We start from the raw sequence: 20618 nt of genomic DNA, 5'->3' as shown, positions 1-20618 counted from the left end.
TAATCTGTTTACTATGCATTGTATATTTTTGTTTAGCATAACTGATGAATTGTATGTGCTGTAAATTGAATATTTATACTGTATAGGTCAACTGATGAATTGTTTAAGCTTATAAATTGAATTAATCTACTTCATATGAATTGTACAATTGATACAGTCAGGATGGGGACTGACCGGGTGCAGAAAGGCAAAGTTCTGAGAAAGATAACAAATTGACCCATATATCTAAATGTGGGAAAGTAAGAATAAATTCAACTTTATATAGTCAATTGTATGCTAATAAGTTGTACTTGTAACATTTTCAGGTCATTATTCACATAAAACTGAATAATATACAGTTTTTTTTTTAGTTTTCTCAAAACTTTGCTTTTTGCACTTGGTCAGTTTTCATTTTCATTTTCACTGTATCAATTTTGTATAGCTTAACGAAAATAAGTTTGTAAATTGAACTAATTTGATTGTATATGTTTGTATAGTTTGGCTGATAAATTGTATATGCTTTTAAAATGATTACTAGTCTGTGTAGTTCTACTGATGAATTGTATATAGGCCTACTGTAAATTGAAGGGTAGTCTGTATAGCTCAATTGATGAATTGTATATGCTGTAAATTGTATAGTAGTGTGTATAGCTCAACTGATGAATTGTTTATGATTATAAATTGAATTAATCTACTTGATATTAATTGCACAAATTTGTATAGCTTAATGAAAGTATGCTACTTTGTATTGTATATATTTGTATAGTTTTGGCCGATGAATTGTATATGCTTTAAATTGAGTAGTAATCTATATAGCTCTATTGATAAATTGTTTGTGTTTGTAATTTGAAGTATTTTGCATGATATGTATTGTCAATTTCTGTATATCACAACTGGTTGAATTGTTTATGCCTTAAATTTAATTAACTTGTTTTGTATTATACATATAGCTCAACTGATGAATGATTGTTTGCTTTTGTAAATTTAATAATCTGATTGGCTATGTATTGTATACTTTTAGTAGAGCCATCGATGTAGCTCAGTCGGCAGACTCGCTGGGCTGCTGATCCAGAGCTGCGTTCGGGCTTGGGTTGGATCCCCCTTTGGTCTTTGGTTTCTTCCGAGGTTTTCCACAGCCGTGGACTGAAGCTGGATGGTCTATGGCGAGTCCTTGGCATCAACCCCTTTGATTTGATTACCTGGTTGGTTTTTTCCGAGGTTTTTCCCAACCAAAAGGCAACAAATCCCGGGTAATATTTTGGCGAATCCTCGGACCTCACCTCATCTCACTACATCGCCAAAATATTGTAAAAAATTGTAAAAATTGTAGAAAATTACTAAATTGTAAAACTATAAAAATTTGTAAAAATTGTAATTGTAATATTGTAAAATTTTGACTTGTTCCACATCTTAAAGCTTCATTGCTCATGTAAGATCTATGGAATAAAATAAATGAATGAATGAATGAGTGAGCGGATGAAGACTCATTGGCCCCATTTTCTTTGAGGAAACTGTCAACGTACAAAGATATACATAGTTCATACTCTGTTCATTTCTTATTGAGCTGAGTGAGGACGAATAGTTGTACAGTTATTTCATGCAGGATAATGGCATAGCTCACATTGTTCATATCTCAATGACCGCCATTAAAGAAGTGTTTGATGACAGGGTGGTAAGTCATGGATTATCGCCAGCTCGATCGCCAGATTTAAATCCCTGCGATTTTTATCCATGGGGCACACTGAAAAGTAAAGTTTATGCGAATAACCCGCATTCACTTGAGGAACTCAAAATATCCGGCACGAAATTCGAGCCATTTTGGAGAACGAACTGCGGCGAATTGCTGGACATGTCTTTAGGAAATGCGCAGCCTGCCAGATATCACAAGAACATCATTTCGAACATGAATTGTGAATTTGGTAAGTACAGCATTATGCAATACTAACCGCAAAAGCACGGAACGAATCCTCCGCATATGATAGCGTCGTTACGTATGAATCAGCTGCCGTGAGTGCGGTTAGGAGTCTAGCCCTGGCTGGTACACAATCACAAGTGGAAATCACAAGAAACGGTATTAAGGTATTGCAACCATAAGAACTTGGTGAGTTCCTCTGTACTACTCAGCAAACAGTATTTAGAGAAATATATACAGTAATTACTGAGTTATAAAACTACCTTATGGCAGTGTTCGTCCTGGACACTATGTGTTTATAGTTTGTCCCTCCTAAGCCATTTGTTCTTGTTTAGGCAACTCAGATGACGTTCTTGATGTGTTTTGCAGGTGGATTGAGGTTTGAGTCTTCCTTCTTTTGATATCACTATCTTAGGAGGGTTGAAGCAGAGACCTGCACAGTGGCCCAACCCATGGGCTGTTCCGCACTGGGCTTCACAGTCCTGGATGGAACATGCTCATGATGTCACAGATCTGGCCGGGCTGGCTCCTTGCGAAGCAGTTGTGTGCTGTGGGCTCATCGAACCTAAGTCCCCTCTTCTCTCTCTTTCTCTCTCTATGAGGGTGGGAGGGGAACATCCCATGAACTGCGACACCTGAGTCTATTGTGCGCCCCTGGAATGAGTTGCATGCCCATCGACCCCACCTATGCCGAACCGACCTAATTGGTAACACCCTGACGACCAGTTCCGTCATCCTTCCACCATTCTATGCCAACAGCCCCCTCACATTTCCCCCTTCAAATGGTCTGAGTTGTAAGCCCCCTCTCCCGTCTCCTCAATGGTCTGAGGTGTAAGCCCCTCTCCAGTCAGAAAGGGTTCTGCTGCTGGCCACCAACTACCACAGCTTGAATCCATGGAGGCCGGCCGAGAGAGTCAACAGCTTTGGAGGACCACCACAGGCGCAATCTGAAAACCAAGTAAGACAACCAGAAATGAAGAGGAAAGGATGATAAGGGAGGAAAGGAAGTGACGAGAATGAATGAGGTTCCATATGCCCGATAAAGTTACCTAATATTCATTCATAGGAGTGAGGGGAAAAACCCCGAAAAATCCACACTCAGGCAACTTGTCCTAAGCAAGGAATCGAACCCTGGTCCGCTGGGTTCAGGAGCAAAGACGCTACCACGAGACTACAGAGGTGGACAAGTTCCATCTTTTATCAATTACTTATTATTTGAGTTCACGAGGGCTTGTGCTTGCATGTGCAGTTCGATCAATGATCAGATACTGTTTCATACGTTTTTGTTCTACTTTTTGATTTCTGTTTTTTAAATTAGTCCAAATGATGTTACATTCCAAAGAAAATAAGTCTCTCTAGAGAAAAAGTAGTCAAGGAGAAAATCGCTGCTACAGAGTTTAAACAACACAACTAGATGGAAATTAAAAAAAATTGCATTGGGACAGTTTTTAAATCTGTGTTTGACAGCAGTGGAAAATAATTTAATTTTGTGTGTTGTCTGATACGAGGGGAACTCTATGCTCATGCAATAGGTTCGACTGGTACCTCATAATTTTCGCCAGCCATGCTTGCAAATCACATATCTCGAAGTGACTATGGGTCATTTGGGACAGTTGACAGGGAAGGTTTCCTTGTTCTTGCACAGACGTTAGAAATATTGGAGCTACGTATGGAAAAATGAGGGCCAAACATTTCACCCCACTTTCGAAAACAGTGTCCCGACACACAGTGCAAAATGTCGATTTTTATTATTTGCACTTAATGGAAATGAAAGTTATTTATCAGATCATTAGTGGCGAGCACAAATAGTGTAAAATTTTGATTCAACTCCCGTTGCCATATTTCCAATGGATATTGGAATGGAATGGAATGGAATGAACTTTCGAGAGGGGGCACTATGACCCAGGACTGCAACCTTTCAAGATTTGTTGCGCTAACCCACAAGCAAGGTGCATTCCCAAATTCACACCTGCTGACTACATTAAAGTTTGCTACATAACAGATTTCGAAAGGACAACCCCACTCATCCCTAGTCCAGCCCTCTCCATACGTCACCAGACGGTGTTTGAAGAATGCTATGAAGTGATGATGGAATGGAGCAATGTTGACGAAATATAGATGCATAATATTGGGAAATGGTAGAACACTGAGAAAAACCCAACTGACCTTGGTCGTCACAAGTGTGGTTTTACAATGAAAAATCCCAGGCCTGACTGGGACTCGAATCCGGACAATTTTTCAATGAAAAGCCCGAGGCTTAACCAGGACTCAAACCCAGTCCACCTGCGTGACATGCTGAATGTCTGATCACTCAACCTCGGAACGGGTTTCCAATAGGCATTACATTAAACGTGAATCAGTCAAGGCTACAGGAACTCCACCTCCTTGGTCTCAAGGTAGCGTGCTGGACTCCTGATCAAGGTGGCCAGGGTTCGATTCCCGGTCGTGAAGTCAGGGGGGATTTTAATTCGAAACCTCTTCACGGAGACTGGTTGTCTGTCCATTGTCCAAGTATGTGTGGTGTCTCGCAGTGGCCTCCGGGTACCCTGACCTAGTAAACGGGGGAGACCTGTACTGTCAGTAACATGGTTCATCTGCCCTGGAAGGGATGCGGAGTTGGGTAGTAGTTTCGCACTGTAGTGGATGGAGAGAAAGTTAGAAATACAATGTAGCATGCATTATAAAAACACTGATTTATCAATTCCGCGCCACGTTACTATGGAGTACACGACATATGAAAGTTAAATTGCTACATCTTAACTTTGAGTATATATTTACTCTAGCATTTCTATTAAGCAAACTTTCACCTTCCTTTTCCAAATGTTTTTTTAGAGAAAATAGAAAGGGGATTAAGCAGAGGGTATTCACACCAAAAGTACCATTAGCCAGCCGCTTGCTCCAAAGTTAGCCTCACCCCTAACTTCCCCAAGGTTCGGGGCAGATGAGCTGTGTCATCGACAGTAGGTGTGCATATGTTCAGTAGAATTATGGGTCTAGGTTCAATAAGCCTCAGGCTGCAGTGCCGAAATTAGTAAAAAAGAAAAAAAAACCTACAGGAAATATAACACAAAGGTAGATATATTTAGTTGGTCTCTGATCCACTGGCCACACGCAAAGCAAAAGCACAACCAATGTGCACAAACAGAAAAACACTAAAATGTAACCAGTTATTGGGTTGATGTTAGTGCAATGCAGACCAGTGTGACGGTCTATGGTGGGCTTTGAAGCCCAGTGCGATGGTCTAGGAAGAGCCGTGTCAGGCAGTGTTGGTCTTGGATGTGCTGACCTGCATGGGCTGGTAGTGCTAAATGGTGAGTCACCATGCAGAACTCTGGGCTGAAGTCGTTGCGGCATGGTCGCGTATTTAGAGAGATGGGTTCTAATAAGTTGGTTGTATTGTTGCTGGTTCAATTCCCAGCCCTAAGAATTTTTAGTCTTTCGTAATATTGTAATTATTAAGGAGCGGATTCCTATGTAATTAAACATTCTTTTTGCGTGTGATAAAACACAGTTAACAAAGTTAAAAATTCCGAATATGGAGTTTCAAGTTTAAAACCCGAATTTTATTTCACATAAAAACACATATTTTCACAAAAAAATTATGTAAATACATAATTTCAGGAAATCTATTATAAACACAAATCTTGGAGTGTTTTTACTTAAATAATTTTTTTACTAGAACTTTTAAATATTTTAAAACTAAATTATATAACTCAGAAGTAAGTTATTTTTTTTAAGAATTCTTGGTTGCTTCGTGTTTCTAAGCGCTGTGTAGTGTATCCGTGATACATTTTCGTAATAGTATCGCCTCAAGTTCTGAGAACTGCTAGGCAGCACATCAGTGTTATTATTAGAGAACAAATTAACATGGACAAGGAGGAGAGATCTTGCAACACATAATTAGGAATGTTTATTGTTGCTGAAGATGATTTCATTCCACGATTTGTTTGTGAAACACAACAGATAAGAGCTCATAAGAGAACATTATTTAATTTAAACAAATCTCACGCCTCTCGCTCATGTCTATCAATTAAGGCAATATATCTTGTTGTGATTCCCTGTTATCGGGTTTCGTCAATCGACATCCTTCAAGATATACTGAAAGATGGTTGTTTAAAAAACGATTTGGCTTTCCTATTATCAAATTTAAGCTTTTTGTGTGACACCACAAAAAAAAACTCGAAACATCCAAAAAACTGTTGTCTGAAACGGGGAGGTGCTTGCTGTAGAAATTAAACTAGACTCGCTACCAGGTTCAGAAGCACAATTACTAAGGGACGAATTCCAGAATGTGTTTGGGAAAAACTGGATATAAAAAAATGTGTAAAGTTGCTCAAGTATTGGAGGGTGTGCCTATAGGTGAAATTAACGGTGTATGTGTTTGTGACATTCCTCTCTTAAAATATGCATGGACATCTGACGTCCTGTGATGTGGAAAGATCATTTTCACAGTGTAAGTCGTTGTTCATAGATAATCGGCATGCATTTGTGATGGAGAATTTGGAAATGATATTTGTTGTTCACTGCAATTCTCGGCCAACTACTAGCACTCAAGTGTGATTGGTGAGTACCTTGTAACATTTTTTTTCAAGCTAAGTAAGGTTTTTTTGTCATTTTTCAAAAAATATTTTTTTTTTTAATTTTTAGCAAATATTTTCGTACATTTTAGCACATAAAAATAAATATATTTAAATTTTTTAGCACATAAAAATCTGCTCCATAGTAATTATATTTTGGTCATATTTGGCTATTGCTTTATATAACTATTTACATAATGTTTTTTCATTTAATTTTTTTACACTTATTTTGCTGTATTTATTATGCATGAACATTCATAAACGTTTGCCATGGCTTTTAGCTGTTGAGGACAGTCTACATTCACACTCCTTGTCACCTCTGTTGTGAGTAACGCACACCAGAATACTTGACTACTAATAAGAGCATCATCTATTGAATCCGCTCGCACAATGTTATTTACATACTTTCACTCTGCCCTGACATATGGTGTAATCTTTTGGGGAAATTCGCCTAATGTATTTCAAATATTTAAACTAAAAAGAGAGCTGTTAGAGTCATAGTACAAGTGTCTCAAACTAGTAGCTGTAAGCCATTCTTTAAAACATTACATATTATACCTTTACTTTGTGTATACATTTGAATTGGGGATTGCAGAAACAGCACATGATTATGAAAACTAAATTTTTCAGTAGACACAAAAAACGGTATTACTTGTGGTAGACCACATCATTGGTTATAGTGCTGGCTTCTTCAGACAAGCCTAATAGATGTATCGTTTTATACCAAATTTATTGGACTCTGATGAATTGTTACTTACTTACTTATTGGCTTTTAAGGGACCCGGAGGTTCATTGCCTCCCTCATATAAGCCCGCCATTGGTCCCTATACTGAGCAAGATTAATCCAGTCTCTATCATATCCCACCTCCCTCAAATCCATTTTAATATTATCTTCCCATCTACGTCTCGGCCTCCCTGAAGGTCTTTTTCCCTCCGGCCTCCCATCTAACACTCTATGTGCATTTCTGGATTTGCCAATCTCAAACGTCTGGATTTAATGTTCCTAATTATGTCAAGTGAAGAATACAATGCGTGCAGTTCTGTGTTGTGTAACTTTCTCCATTCTCCTGTAACTTCATCCCTCTTAGCCCCAAATATTTTCCTAAGCACCTTATTCCCAAACACCCTTAACCTATGTTCCTCTCTCAAAGTGAGAGTCCAAGTTTCACAACCCTAAATAACAACCGGTAATGTAACTGTTTTATAAATTCTAACTTTCAGATTTTTTGACAGCAGACTGGATGATAAAAGCTTCTCAACCGAATAATAACAGGCCTTTCCCATATTTATTCTGTGTTTAATTTCCTCCCGAGTATCATTTATATTTTTTACTGTTGCTCCTAGATATTTGAACTTCTCCACCTCTTCAAAAGATAAATTTCCAAATTTTATATTTCCATATTTCTCGTCACGAGACATAATCATATACTTTGTCTTTTCGGGATTTACTTCCAAACCTACTAATGAATTGTTAATGAAATAAATCAATATATATTAGCTTGTACTGTTTCTGCAAGGAATCAAAATTTTTTATATTTGTGTGGTATGTAACGCATTAGTTTGCGTATATCGTCAAGCTTCTCTCTTTGAATTGGCGTGATTTTTTCTGATATGCCAATGAAGAAGGTAAATGTGGTATTCTCCTTTGTACTTACAAGCAAACATTCTCATGGGGGGGGGGGGCAGATAAATAAAAATCTTTTTTCTTCCATCATTTTAATAATGTCAAAAGAAGTGCTTACACAAATTTTGGCCACTTGAGCGCAATTACAAGGGCCATAAAATAATAAGTTACCCTGGCCCGTTCACAGAAAGAGAATAAAATTTAATGGAAAGTTTTATTGAAACACTAGCTGTACCCGTGCGCTCCGCTGCACTTGTTAGAAATAAATATAAAGTAATTACATAATTAAAATAGGACATCTGGTCCAGGGAACATTCGTGTTTGATAGAAGGATAAATCGTTTAATATGTTACTTAATTTAAATTGTATTAAATAATTAAAATGCTAACATTTTGGTCCAGAGACCACTCATTTAGTGCAATGATAATACCTTTAACATATTTCTTAATTGTTATTACATGCAAATAATTAAAATATGATCATTTGGTTCAGAGAACATCCGTTTTTGGTGCAATTTGGTCCCATCAAAATTTTGTTTGGAATGAAACGTATTAGAAATCATTTTTAAAGAAACTTTTGTTATGCAACATTTTTCACAAAAATTAATAATAAGGGAGATATTTCGATTTATTTAATTCAAGCCCCCTTATAACCTCTCTTTTAAATAAATATACTAAATAGCCTAAAATCTAAGTTACTCTACAACGAACTTAATTTATATTTCAATTTTCATATAAATCAGTTCGGCCATTATCGCGTGAAAAGGTAACAAACATGCAGACAGACAGACATACAAACAAAAATTTCAAAAAAGCGATTTTCGGTTTCAGGATGGTTAATTATACATGTTAACACCAATTATTTTTGGAAAATTGAAAATTACCAGAAAAATTTTGGCTACAGATTTATTATTAGTATAGATGTAGCAATTGTTGAGTTATTTTTCAATGCGTTCACCACCAGAATTGAGACATTTGTCATTCAGTGGGATCAGTTTTTGTATCCTTGTGTTGTAGATGTCTGCCGTCTGGAATCGGAGCCAATGTGTCGGCACATGTGTTTGACATGAGTTGTTTCTGTTCGCATTCAGGATTTCACAGGTCTCCAGATGTGATACGGCTATACTGACATATGTGGGTTCAGCATGGAATGATAGCCCTATATAAACAGTCCATGAAACTCGAATAAACTCATTTCGCCACAAATAGTGACATGTGCTGTTTCTGCAATCCCTGATTCAGACAAACACCAGTACAATACAAGAAATAAAGATAATATTTTTATTGAACCTTTCAACTCAATTTTATATAAAAATAGTTTTATTTATGCTGGTCTTCAAATGTATAATAGCCTATCAATTTATCTGAAAGAAATATCTCCACATTAAATATTTAAGAAAGTTCTCTACAAAGTTTTAATTAAAAACTGCTTCTACAGTGTAAATGAACTTATTGTAAATTACCATAAGTGACTAGTACAAGAGCGGCTTACTTAAAAAATTTACTTTTTCTTTTCAAGGTCCTGACTTCAAGATGAGATGTTTTCCCACTGCTAGACAGACTTTATAACCAGCCTACACACAGGGTACACTACAATACACTTACATAAAAATAGATTTATTCATGCTGGTCTTCAAATGTATAATAGCCTACCAGATTATCTTAAAGAAATATCTCCACATCAAACATTTAAGAAAGTTCTCTACAAAGTTTTAATTAAAAACTGCTTCTACAGTGTAAATGAATTTATTGTAAACTACCATAAGTACACTAGTACAAGAGCGGCTTACTTAAAAAATTTACTTTTTCTTTTGAAGGTCCTGACTTCAAGATGAGACGTTTTCCCACTGCTAGACAGACTTTATAACCAGCCTACACATATGGTACACTATAATACACTTATATAAAAATAGATTTATTCATGCTGGTCTTCAAATGTATAATAGCCTACCAGATTATCTTAAAGAAATATCTCTACATCAAACATTTAAGAAAGTTCTCTACAAAGTTTTAATTAAAAACTGCTTCTACAGTGTAAATGAATTTATTGTAAACTACCATAAGTGACTAGTACAAGAGCGGCTTACTTAAAAAATTTACTTTTTCTTTTCAAGGTCCTGACTAGAAGATGAGATGTTTTCCCACTGCTAGACAGACTTTATAACCGGCCTACACATATGGTACACTACAATACACTTATATAAAAATAGATTTATTCATGCTGGTCTTCAAATGTATAATAGCCTACCAGATTATCTTAAAGAAATATCTCCACACCAAACATTTAAGAAAGTTCTCTACAAAGTTTTAATTAAAAACTGCTTCTACAGTGTAAATGAATTTATTGTAAACTACCATAAGTACACTAGTACAAGAGCGGCTTACTTAAAAAATTTACTTTTTCTTTTGAAGGTCCTGACTTCAAGATGAGACGTTTTCCCACTGCTAGACAGACTTTATAACCAGCCTACACATATGGTACACTATAATACACTTATATAAAAATAGATTTATTCATGCTGGTCTTCAAATGTATAATAGCCTACCAGATTATCTTAAAGAAATATCTCTACATCAAACATTTAAGAAAGTTCTCTACAAAGTTGTAATTAAAAACTGCTTCTACAGTGTAAATGAATTTATTGTAAACTACCCTAAGTGACTAGTACAAGAGTGGCTTACTTAAAAAATTTACTTTTTCTTTTCAAGGTCCTGACTTCAAGATGGGACGTTTTCCCACTGCTCCTAGACACACTTTATAACCAAATTTGGCCCCAGCCTACACGTACGATGCACTACAATAATTATTAAAATAAGTTGTCCTGAGAAGTTGTCATTAATCTGAATTGTTATTTTCGAAATTCAATCGGTGAGTGGAAAAGGGGTAACATTCCAAAAAATGCGAAAATAAACTGAGATAGGAAAGTTGTTCATATATCATAGTCCTAACTATTGAGCAGAAAAAGAGTAATATTCCTATCATCCCAATGCCAATGGCATGACCCGTGTTTTGCAGTTGAGTAGAAGAACAGTAACATTCCAGGAATGTTACTTTTATTCCATTCAGTAGTGGAGCACTATTGTGTTAGTTTTCATATAGTATGCTTCGAGCACTGGCAAACACTGTAATAATCGTAGTTTCTTAACTGTTTTAGTGCTTTGTTATTACAGGTGTTGCAGGTTATGTTTTGATCATTCTTCTTTTTATTAGATTATTTTAGGACGCTTTATCAACATCTAGGTTATTTAGCATCTGAACGAGATGAAGGTGATAATGCAGGTGAAATGAGTCTGGAATCCAACACCGAAAGTTACCCAGCATTTGCTCATATTGGGTTGAGGGAAAACCCCGGAGAAAAACTCAACCAGGTAACTCGTCCCAACCGGGAATCGAACCCGCTCCACCTGGTTTTCCGGCCAGACATGCTAGCCGTTACTCCACAGGTGTGGACTGTTTGATCATCGGTATTCTGTTTGCAAGATTTGGAAAATAGTTTTTGAATTTAATGTATTTGAGTAAAAAATAACAATGTCAGAAGAGGAAGATAATGAGCCAAGAAGAAAGAAAGGAAAGTTGAACAAGAATACACATACAAGGAAAAAATGGAGAAAATATCTAGGAGTAGGGGAGAAGAGTTTGTAACCTACAAAGGTGTGTTAGTCGAAACCAAAAAAACAACATTGCAACACCATTTTTATGATTGTTTCTTTTTCCACATTGGAAAAAAGTATTTGTACATTTTTTTTGACGGTTATGCTATAAAGAAAACTTACTAATTGTTCAAAATATTTCTGTTCATTTTAACCAATATTCCATTTGACTGGAAACAGAGTAACATTCCCAAACTTTAAACACTCAAATCTAAAAAACCAATTTATATATTAACAAACAAATATAAAGGCTGAGATACTTGTAACTAGTAGTAAATGTGACCCATTATAGGTTTTTTGATCATTATCATCGTCCTTGCAGGTATTAGGCCTAGTGGCCTGTTACAGTCTCCAGCTTTTCAGGGAGCATCCCAAAGATCATCTTCCATGTGGTATATAGCAGAGAATTTGTCTTGGGAGTCTGGAACGGTCCATTCTATTGACATGGTTAAGCCATTTTTGTCTATAGTGGTTGAGATGTTCATAAATAGGTGTAATTTTCAATTCTTTTGTAATTAGTTCATTCCTTTTGTCAAGCAAGCTGTAGCCGGCAGTCCTCCTTAGAAATCTCATTTCCGCAGTTGTTAGGCATTGAACATCTGAGTTTTGGATAGTCCAGGCTTCACTACCATGCATGAAGACAGGTCTTGCTGGAACTTTATAGCTTTTAACCAGGTTTTTTGATTAAATTAAAAATAAAGTCACAAAACAGTTTTCTTTTATTTTCTCGAATGCATGATTTTGGAATGTTACCACTTTTCCACTCATCGATTCAATTATTAATTTACATTATATTGCAAATTTTGCATGTTGTAATACATCTTGTAATTTTGTTATAAATCTGACATGTCCCATATCGTGTATGTGATCAGGTGGACGCAATAAATGAGTATGTGTATGCCAGAGGAATTGATATAATAATTTATTTTCCATGCTCCTTTTAGTCTCATTTATTATTTTATATACTTTAGGTATTTAAAAGTAAAATCAGCCTGGGTGGCGAGTTGGTACAGCGCTGGCCTTCTGTGCCCGAGTTTATGGGTTCAATATCGGCCCAGGTCGATGGCATTTAAGTGTGCTTAAATGCGACAGGCTCATGTCAGTAGATTTTCTGGCATATAAAATAACTCCTGCGAGACGAATTTCTGGCACACCGGCGAGGCTGATATAACCTCGTCAGTTGCGAGCGTCCTTAAATAAAACATAACTTTTTTTAAGTAAATATTTTTTTCTTTGCCTCAGCTTTTGTGCATATATACAGTTATTTTGTGTACCATTTTGAGTTGAGTAGATTGCATAAACTTTTTTCTGTGCTGTAATGCAAAACAGGTTTCAAAACTGTTTAGAAGGTAATTTATAAAATGTTAAGAGAATATGTCAACCTCTGCGCAAATTATTAATGGGTTCCAATCTATTAACTTACCATATTACAAAGGTTAACAAAATTACTGTCACTAAAGTTGCATACTAGTTTGTATTCATCCTTATGAAAGATATTTTTCCTTCCTTAAATTGCATTATAAGCCAGAGTGATCAGAGAAGTAAAAGTCATGAAGAGATACTTCACCCTATATTTGTGGGATATATGTACGTAAAACGTAATGAGGCTAAGGTTAGTGGGATACAAGTTATGAGACCATAGCAAGTTTGAAAAATACCCTGCCTTATTACTTGATTCAATGAGATCAATATTCAAATTCATACAAATAATTATTTTAGTATTATGAGGCAGATTCAGGTTGAATCTGCAATGTCATACAGTTCATACCAGAATCCAAAGTGCATTTTTGTCTTGAGCAAGTGTTATGTTATCTATAGCAAGAGAGATTATAAATGGAACCTGTAAAACTTTCTTTTTGTTCTCAGACTCAAGAAATAAAGACAATATGCCTAATTTTGTGGCTTTACGAAATGTTGAATGAAGAGCAAAGAATTGGTTTAAAAAATAATGAGTGACTGAACTGCATCTCCATTTGAAAATGAATTCATGGTACAAGTACTGAAAATTATAGGTAGAAAATGAAATAAGTTACTAAATTTTCAAGGAGGTGTTTAGCAAGCTCTCGCAGGAATGAAGTTGTCAGTAATGTGAGAGGGAACATAAACTTACTTACTTACTTACTTACTTACTGGCTTTTAAGGAACCTGGAGGTTCATTGCCGCCCTCACATAAGCCCGCCATCAGTCCCTATCCTGAGCAAGATTAATCCATTCTCTATCATCATATCCCACCTCCCTCATATCCATTTTAATATTATCTTCCCATCTACGTCTTGGCCTCCCTAAAGGTCTTTTTCCCTCCAGCCTCCCAGCTAACACTCTATATGCATTTCTGGATTCGCCCTGCCCATCTCAAATGTCTGGATTTAATGTTCCTAATTATGTCAGGTGAAGAATACAATGCGTGCAGTTCTGTGTTGTGTAACTTTCTCCAGTCTCCTGTAACTTCATCCCTCTTAGCCACAAATATTTTCCTAAGCACCTTATTCTCAAACACCCTTAATCTCTGTTCCTCTCTCAAAGTGAGAATCCAAGTTTCACAACCATACAGAACAACCGGTAATATAACTGTTTTATAAATTCTAACTTTCAGATTTTTTTTGGATGATAAAAGCTTCTCAACCGAATAATAACAGGCATTTCCCATATTTATTCTGTGTTTAATTTCCTCCCGAGCATCATTTATATTTGTTACTGTTGCTCCCAGATATTTGTATTTCTCCACCTCTTCAAAAGATAAATTTCCAATTTTTATATTTCCATTTGGTACAATATTCTCGTCACGAGACATAATCATATACTTTGTCTTTTCGGGATTTACTTCCAAAACTATCTCACATAAAGAAACTAGTGCCGTAAAATGGGGTAACTTTGCACCATCTGCGATAATCGTTTTATATAGCTATTTTTATGAAGGAAGAGGGGAAATCAAGGTGAAAAACAGTTTGACTTAAGGAAATGATGTGAAGGGGAAATAAATCGTGAGAAAAGAAAACTAAGACCTAAAAAGTATCAATGTGGAAAAGTGAGTAGTGAAAAGTGCAACTAATTAGAGATGTAGAGTGAGGGGAAATGTGTCATACAGGAGGGTGGTTATAGTATTTTAGGTATAATAATGGGTTAGGAGTAAACTTATGGAAGAATTGATGACAGACAAGAAAATACTAGTGGAAGAATTGCAGTAATAAATTAAAAATAAGTAATATCCTAAATGACTTGTATGATAGATAGATAGATAGATAGCTTTATTGATATTGTTCACAAAAGTACAAAACTTAATAATTTAACAAAAGATCTATATACAAATGTAGTTCTACATAATAAATATACAATTTCCTAAACTAATTAATCTATCGCAAATGACAATAATTTATTGGTTCAAACTTGCACTTACGTCTTGTTTTAGTGCATGTTTAAACCAATCGTGATAATCCTTAAGACTTTAAACCTTAATTATTTGCTCCTTTTCAAAAATCTAATTGTAATATTTAGGTCTTATTTTACATAATAATTTATTATTCCAATTATATGATCAGATGTCGACATACTGTAAGTCATGAACCTGAAATAGCTGAATCGGTACATTCCATATGTAGGTTAATCTTTCTTTCTTACAATATTTTCATGTCAGCAGAAACGTTTGCGTAACTTCTACGAAGACTACCGCATGCCTGCTAAAAACAAGCTTGACAAATTGCTTACATAATCAACCTCAATTTAGTTTCATCATTATGTCGCATGTACTCATTATCGATTCATTTCTGTTATGATTTCTATTATGATCTAATAAATTTATTATAATTGCATTCTTATTGAAATTAAAATATATTAGTTAACCAATTTATGAAGTCAAATTTTCTTCTGAACTTTTACTAATTAATATAACTATCGGAATACCTTAATAACTACCTTAGTTCTCTATTTTCAATTTTTTTTTTTATTATTTTAAAAAACCTTGACGTAATTCTATCTTATTTTCAAAACGTGTCTTCTTACCTTATTTAATTAATAATAAGTTTTTCTGATTTTAGGAAAATTTAATCTTTGCTGATGCCTATCTCTTAGTAGGTAGTTTCGTTCAGTATCTATAGTTTTGATTGAATCTACTTTATTTCTGTTAGAGTTTCTATTTGTCATTTTACCTCTTATTAACTGTTCGTCACCTGCTTCTACTTCATCGGTCGGAATCGCACAGCTCCTCCAAATTGTAGCACTTCCTCTCGCGCACCCCGGACTACCAACGGCATGTGGCATTCTTATTAATTGGTCTTCACTTGCGCTGACTTTGCTGGTTGATCCACAATCGCTTCTCCTTGATGTATTTTCACTTGCGCGCCTCGGACTACCCTCACTGGTCGTTCTCTCAGTCTGTGCCCCAGCTCCCCAAACAGCATCTTCACTGGTTCCAGCTTCTTCTTCCATACAAGGCTTTCCTTCTTCACTCTTCTTTCTTCTAAAGGGATCTGTGAAAACAGTGCTGTCTAGTTTATTTAGGTATGCTCTAATATCATTCACTGCCGTAAGCTCATCAATTCTTCTATTTGTTATTTCTGATTCCTTCTGCCCGCTTGATGAGTTACTTTTCTTATCAGTCCTCTCTATGCTTCTAGACTTCCTGTTTCGTGATGCACTTCTGTTTACGTGTGGTGTCGATGATGCTCTATTTCCACAAGTCTCTATTTCGTTATTTCTGTTGTTGCAGCAACTTAATAAATCCTCAGTGAATTGATTATTTAAGGCCTCTACGTTAACTATGTTTCCGTTTATCTTCATTTTATCTTTTACTAAAGTTGCCCTCAATCCTTTACCTCGAGCTTCTTTTAATATTGGAATTAGTTTCTTTCTTTTCTCTCTAATTTCTTTTGCAAAGTCATTTTCTATGAATATATTTGTGCCTTTGAGTTGACGCGTATTGGCAATGATGTGCTCTTTGATAAAGTAACTGTTCAATTTCACAATAATTGGTCTTTTTTTTCCGTTACCGACTCTATACGCGTTATTAATCGCACTTATGTCCAAGTTTAGACTGAAATACTTAGTTAATAATTCTAACACTACGAAACCAGTATCAATTCCTTTTTCATGATTGCACTCTTCAACACCATAAATTACAATGTTATTAATTCTACTGTCATTTTCCCATTTTTTAACTATCGACTTTAACACCACCTGCTCTTGGATAACCTCCTTTAACTTCTTTTCCACTTCAGTGTATCTGTTTACTAATGTATCTATATCACTTGCTACTTTGTTTAGTAGAAAACTTGCCTTTAGTCTGTCTTCTCTCGTTTCTTTCATATAGTTTATCCATTCTCTTTGAAACACTTCATCACTGTAGACTCTTCCTTCTGTATCTCCAGGACCAGGAAATGACTTGTATGAGAGACGTGTAAAACATTGAGTCAACACTGTATATTAATAATGTGAAGTTCTGCCTTACCGAAAGGATATTGCTTAAAGACATACATACATACATACATACATACATACATACATACATACATACATACATACATACATACATACATACATACATACATACATACAATAAAGGTATTAAATGTAATATTGTGAATGAATGATAATAGCTATTTTTGGCAGATTATAAATTTCAGAAGACATTTATTTTTGAAGATATGACTGGGTAATAGTAATATGCGTTACAAGAGCGGTATGTTGAAGTTTTCATGTTCGAGGAAAAGTTTGAAAAAACGAAACGTAGTTGAGCTTTTTTAATTTCCGAGAATTTAAAGAAAACATACCGCTCGTGTATCGTACATTATTTTGTGCGAAGATCGTTTATTACATACCTGAAAGAGGAATTTCTAATTATTTGCAATGAAATCTCCATCTTGGTTTCTGTTCAATGACGGCAAATTTGCAGAACAAAAATATCTGTCTTCAACATTGTTGCTTTAAAATGTTTTCTGTGTTTACTATACTCCAGCAGGCCCTGATATACGTCTGTCTTCCCCCCCCCCCCAGTCTATAAATGCGAACTTAAAACAAACGGTAAGGTTATGTAATGATTTATTTTTCATTTTAATATTTTAACAATATTATTTGTATAACATATTGCAGTAATAACATCGGCATCTGGAATCTTGTTGATTTTTTCACGGCTTCCTTAATGTTACTTGCATCACGAATGCAGTAACTTTAGTGGAGTTGTAGAGTTTACTTAATTTTTTCAAATATTTAAAAACAATAATTAACAGTGCAATTTAGGTGAAATTGCAGTGGTAAGTTTCCAATTGATAATTATTACTATATTGAACGTCTCTAAAAATAATATGTTAAAAGCCTAAAGCAGTAAAATCAATACAGGTATAATAATAATAATAATAATAATAATAATAATAATAATAATAATTTATTTTAGCTGGCAGAGTTAAGGCCGTAAGGCCTTCTCTTCCACACAACCAGCAAAAAGTGTATATACATATGCATGAACTTACAAAGAATTCAACAATTTGATTTAGATGAGAGTTACATGTATACAAGAGTTATTTACGAATTAAACAACAAAATACTATGAACTATTAATTAAACACTGAAATAAACTGTGTAGCAGAATTAAACTAAAATACATAGAATGTTAATATATTTCAAATTATATTAGATAATAGAAAGAGATTATTATGAGACAATTTTGAAAATGCAGCACAATCAGGATGATGTCTAAAGAAAAAAAGCAACAGTGTAGTCAGTAATATTTTAAATCAGTATGATTGGAGTGAAATGCTAATAAGGTTATCTTTTAAGCTGTTATGCAGGTATGTCACTTAAGCGGTAAGAAGAGGGAAATTGTTATGTGTGTTAGGTTGGGAATACTGAATGTGCAATTTTACACTTTCTGCGGATTGGTTTTGTACGGAAACCAAGCAAATACGCACAATCTCGCACAAAATATATTCCCGCATACTCCTAGGATGTATAAAATAAATGCCCATCTCAAAATTAGACATTTAATGACTACATACAGACTGAAAACAAATTTTTAGCTAGAAAATGGTGCAAAGTTATCCCATTTTACGGTGCTGCAGAAAAATACTACCCAAAGTGAAGGTAGGATTGTGCAACTGTGAAAGACTTGCCATAGAATTTGAACACTCAATACTGTCTGTGTGTATGTCAGAGAATGGAAGAAGAGGTTTAGAAAAGTAAAATGAATGTAGCGAAGTATGTTCAGTGTCATGTATTTCGTCATATCATGTAACTGAAGCTAGACAAAATTAATTTTACTTCAAGCATCATGCCATGGGATTGATGACAGATTATCATTTACCTGTGGATTGAGATTCAGTTTTATACACTATGAAAGAGATTGATGTTCAGTCATTTATAATTCAGTTTGTTGCTCTGGTGACATTGTAGAAATCTGTAGGCCTAAACTAAAAATTAATGTCATTATACCTGCAGCAAACATGATTATAAATGGCCAACCACTACTCACTACAACTCTACTCCATTAGAAATATAGGTAATTAACAAGATTAATCCTCCAATCATTGCATCTGAGTTTTGTCGTGGAACTATTTATCAGTAGCCTATACAAGATTTCGTAATTACTTAAACGTGTGTGTACTAGATAGTTCTAAACAATGATTTAAGTTAATTTTTGTATGTTTAAATTGATTTAGCAATACTATAGTAATTACAACCACTCTAAATATTAGTTATAAAAAGAAAAAAATATAAAATGCTAAAATTAAACCTTTAAGGATATGCAGTTTAATGTAATAGAATGAAGTTGGCACCTCACAGTATGAAAGAAACTTAACATTTTCAATCTAAATGACCAAGTAATTATAGCTGGTTTTCGGAAACTGAATGTTGCTACCTAATGTAACTTCTGAAACTGATCACGATGCTTGGTGGACATCGGTTCAGAACACTGGCCGAAATTTCATAAGAAAATTTCTTCCTCCCCTGAGGAATTGAATCAGCTCTTATTGTGTAACTCGAGTTGAGCATGGTGACTAAGGCTACAACACTACAGCACAGGACAAAAAAAAAAGTGAATTAGATTAATAAAATATAATTTTAGGACTTCCTGTGTAAAGATATGCGAATATTCCACACGTGGAGATGGAATGAATGACCTAGTACTATTACAAAATATGTAAAGGTTATGTTTGATAGAAAAATTCAGATAGATACTTTGGAGCACAGTAACAAATGAAGATTCCACTGCAAGAATGATGGATGTCACTTTCTTGTCGAAAATGAACCAAGACTGTCAATGCATAGCTTAAGACATATAGAATGTACATAGAGAGTTATATGGCATTAACACTGATAGTCATTGTCCAGTAATGATCGGAAAATCACAGTTAAGCTTTGAGCGCTAAGCATTTCAAACTTTCAATTGCTTCTCCTGCGAAATGTATTCCAAATGACATCCATCATTCTTGCAGGGGACTCTTTAAATATAAATAACACTCGAGAGAAAATTAAACCCATAATAAATATGGGAAATGTCTGCTATTATTCAGTTGAGGAGCTCTTGTCATCCAGTGTGTTAAAAAAAATCTGAAAGTTAGAATTTATAAAACAGTTATATTACCAGTTGTTCTGTATGGTTGTGAAACTTGGACTCTTACTTTGAGAGAGGAACAGAGGTTAAGGGTGTTCGAGAATAAGGTACTAATTACTTAGGAAAATATTTGGGGCTAAGAGGGATGAAGTTACAGGAGAATGGAGAAAGTTGCATACTTGTAGCGTAGAACTGCACTCATTGTATTCCTCATCTGACATAATTAGAAACATTAAATTCATACTTTTGAGATGAGCATGGCATTTAGCATGTATGAGTGAAACTAGAAATGCATATAGAGTGTTAGCTGGAAGAGCTGAGAAAAAATGATCTTTGG

General features: G+C 35.1%; 1 protein-coding gene across 3 annotated transcripts in view; it reads left to right on the top strand.

Annotated features, from left to right (window-relative positions):
- LOC138708099 (uncharacterized) overlaps window positions 1–12645 on the top strand; it is a 204001-nt gene extending 191356 nt beyond the window's left edge. The window contains exons 3-8 of one of the 3 annotated variants that reach the window (XR_011334574.1): window positions 2261–2849; window positions 9611–9676; window positions 9909–9974; window positions 10206–10271; window positions 10504–10569; window positions 10801–12645. The gene's annotated coding sequence lies outside the window, so the exon portion shown is untranslated. Of the gene's footprint in view, window positions 1–1000; window positions 2850–9610; window positions 9677–9908; window positions 9975–10205; window positions 10272–10503; window positions 10570–10800 lie in introns of all 3 variants that reach the window. The other 2 variants (XR_011334573.1, XR_011334575.1) reach the window with 2 other exon arrangements.
- Window positions 12646–20618: the final 7973 nt, after the last annotated feature.

Source organism: Periplaneta americana, chromosome 10, assembly GCF_040183065.1.
Source record: "Periplaneta americana isolate PAMFEO1 chromosome 10, P.americana_PAMFEO1_priV1, whole genome shotgun sequence".
NCBI lineage: Eukaryota > Metazoa > Arthropoda > Insecta > Blattodea > Blattidae > Periplaneta > Periplaneta americana.
This window is presented reverse-complemented; position numbering and strand designations above follow the sequence as displayed.